Source organism: Kryptolebias marmoratus, linkage group LG18, assembly GCF_001649575.2.
Source record: "Kryptolebias marmoratus isolate JLee-2015 linkage group LG18, ASM164957v2, whole genome shotgun sequence".
NCBI classification, from domain to species: Eukaryota; Metazoa; Chordata; class Actinopteri; order Cyprinodontiformes; family Rivulidae; genus Kryptolebias; species Kryptolebias marmoratus.
Window position 1 is genome coordinate 19904155 of NC_051447.1, and position 3279 is coordinate 19907433.

The window sequence follows — 3279 nt, forward strand, 5'->3', positions numbered from 1 at the left end:
TAGCAGTAAGGTAGCAAAGCTGCGCTCTTCTTCGTAGACATTGAGTTTGGCTGCAGCTGCACACAGTTGCAGCGCCTCCTACAGGAAACTGGTGGAGCTACGCAGAGAACCACACCGTTCAGAAGCCTTGTTTGGATTCAGGTTTTTATAAAACACTGAGGTCCGGACCTCGGGGTCCTCAGTGGGAGCTACGGTCCTGGTGAGAAGTCAGCAGAGAGGCCAGGGAGTTACGTTTGTGGAAAAAGTTTTTATTTTTCCTTAAAATACTGTTAAAGATCATGTCTGTCCTCGGTCTGGTTGGACCCAGGACCCTGTCCGGTGAGATGAGGACCTGATGATCTGAGGAATCTGGGTAGAAGTGAATTATTAGGCTGGATTCAGGCTGAGTTCTCAGCTCAGGAGCTCTGACTCCTCCTGGTGGACTGGAGGAGGTTTTCAGCTCTTATCTTTATTACGATCTGACTTACTGCGCCCGTTTCTGTGTCAGAGTAAAACTCAGAGTTTCAGCTCCTTTTTATCTGATTACTAAATATTTGAATGTGAAAGTGTGAACAGATTTGTTGGAAATCTCAGATGTGGGTTGACGTTTCTGTGACTTTTGTTTCGTTATTTTAATGTTTGTGTGTCTATAAATAACTGCGGGACGTTAAATCTGCTTCAGCCTGTTTCGCACGAAGACGGCAGCTAAATATAGGCTGTAAGACAGAAACACACAGGAAGGGTGGAAGTCTGGTGGTCTTTCTTCTGCTGCTTCTCGTTACCTGCAGGAAATCCCCGAGGTGAGGTCACACTCAGGTAGCCCCTCCCCCGAGAGGTGAATGAGCAGGAAGTGTCTGCCGGAGGGCTTGTAGCTTTGTAATCTGAGGATAAATACACTCAGATTTAACTAAAAACTGAGCAGCTTCATATTTATTCTGATGTACGTCAGGCAGGGGGTTAAAAACATGAATCTTTGCACTAAAAGCACATTTCTTGTCCTGGTCTTTTCCCACTTTTCCTCAGGTTTATCAGCCTCTTTCATTCAGATTCATTTGCTCTTTACTGAGTTAATAATAAACTTTAAAGAAATCTTATGACAGGATTTATTCTGGTGATTCAGGAAATTAACAGAACCTCTTAGTTTAGCACACAAAGAACCGTTTGAGACACTTTCTTCAGTTTCTCTGATCTGAAGCTCAACAGATCCGTGAGTTGGTGTCTGGCGCTGCAACACAATAAGTTCGCTGTGAATGTCGGACGCCGTCTGCTCGCCCGCAGCGTCCGTTGACTAACGCAGCTGAAACTAAGCTGCTCCTCTGAAAGTAGGTAAGTAGGTCTGGTCTCCTTGTGGTCTCTGCACATTTCTGCACCAGCTGCAGAAAGTGTGTCAGTAAAAAGTACATGAAAAGTCCAACAGGTCGGCTTCTTTATTCCAGCATCCACCGTGGCGAGACGTCACAGCGGTACTTTAAGACCAGCAGCCCAAGATTTAAACATTTTATTTCTTCAGCCTTCGTTGCATCATTTTATTGGTTTCTCTGTTAATATTAAGCTGATTTATTTGTATACCTATCTGCGTTTGCTTTGTTTCGGGATTTATTTTTTATTTGTTTTAGCCTCTTTTTTTCTTTCGTAAGTTTTGGATCTGCTGGATCAGGACTTTTGCACGACAGCGTGTGACTCATGTCTGAACAGCCGCGGCTGCAGATGTCTCTGGGAGCATCTCGGTGTGCCCGATACTGTACCACTGTCCTATTTCAGAAATGCTGCCACTGAAAACTGCTGAGCCGGGGTTACGACTTCAGCTCTGAGTGGCAGAAGGATGAACCTGCCGCGGAGGTTGTTTCCATGCTGGGGAAACGCCGTAACGACTGTGCTCCTCAGGACGATGACTGAAGTCACATCGCGTCGTGTTGAACGTTAGTTTTTATCTCCACACTGAAGAACTTGAGACGAACGGGACACACATTTTTTAAAACATGTTCAAAATTGAAGTGACAAGAATCACAAGCCTTGTGAGAATATGGAGGAACCCCAAAGACGAGGTTTTGCTGTTCGCTAGCTCCTCCTTGGATGGAAAACTGGTACCGTAGGGGTCCGGGTCTTTGGGAAGTCCCTCACAACATTTTGATGAAGGTTCTGTTTAACAAAATTTGACAACAGTGTGGAAAGATGAATAAAAAAGATATTAACCCCGTAGACCAGGGGTGTCCAATCCTGGTCCTCAGGGCCTCCATCCTGCAGGTTTTCCTTGTTCCTCTGCTCCAACACACCTGATCTGAATCAGTGGGTGATTAACAGGCTTCTGCAGAACATGAAGAGGTGATTTAACCATGAATCAGGTGTGTTGGAGCAGAGATGGTGGCCCTGAGGACCAGGGTTGGACACCCCTGCCGTAGAGGGCGATATTATTGGTTCTGGAGAGGCCATAGATCCTGCACAGCCATTTGAAACCGTAGTGTTGAAAGATGAAACATGCAGGACGATCGATACAGCTTTGAATTCCAACTGAAGCTGCATGGGCCGTGGGTCGGCCCGTTCTGTGTCCCTCAGTGGAGAATCAGAAACTGTTCAAAACCTGTTTGTTTCAACAAAGCAGAGCGAGGAGTTGATGGTAGAAATGTTTCAGACTGAAGGATTCTGGGTCTGCAAGACAAAAACTCTTCCATGAAACGGCTGCAAATATGAGCCGTCCTGAAGCTGCTGCTGGCTGTTCATAAACCAGCAAACAAGTTGGTCGTGTCCCGCCTCAGGTGGAGCTTTCAGAAGTGAAGGCTCGCCGCAATTTCAGCCTGGCAGACTCACCCAGCTGTCCAGCATTACTCATGTCGGATCATCGCTCCCAGCTGTCAAATCGCATCCAGGTGCAGGATATAAGGCTCCCCGTCCACGGCTCCTCCTGCTCGCCAGCCAAGTCTCGTCCCACTGCCTCCCCGATCTCCACCCTCCTTCGTGTGCTCCTTTGGACTCCCCTTCCTCGTCCTCCACGCCACCACCAGGTCCGGGTCCCGGGGGATGACTACCCTAATCTCTCACCCTACTTCGATCATTCAAGCTCACAGCAGTTCTCTGCAAACTCGTCTTCTGCCGGGGCCCGAGCGCCAAAGACCTCTTGCCAATAAAACACTCTAATTGTCTTTATCTCTCCGTGTGAGTCTCTCCAGGTTGAAATGGAGTCAACACCGCAGAACCAAAGGAGGTGTGGAGTGGAACTCAGCCATCATCAGAGTTCACCCTCACATCTGTCTGCTGTAAGGGCAGACAGATGTGAGGGCAGACAGATGTGAGGGCAGACAGATG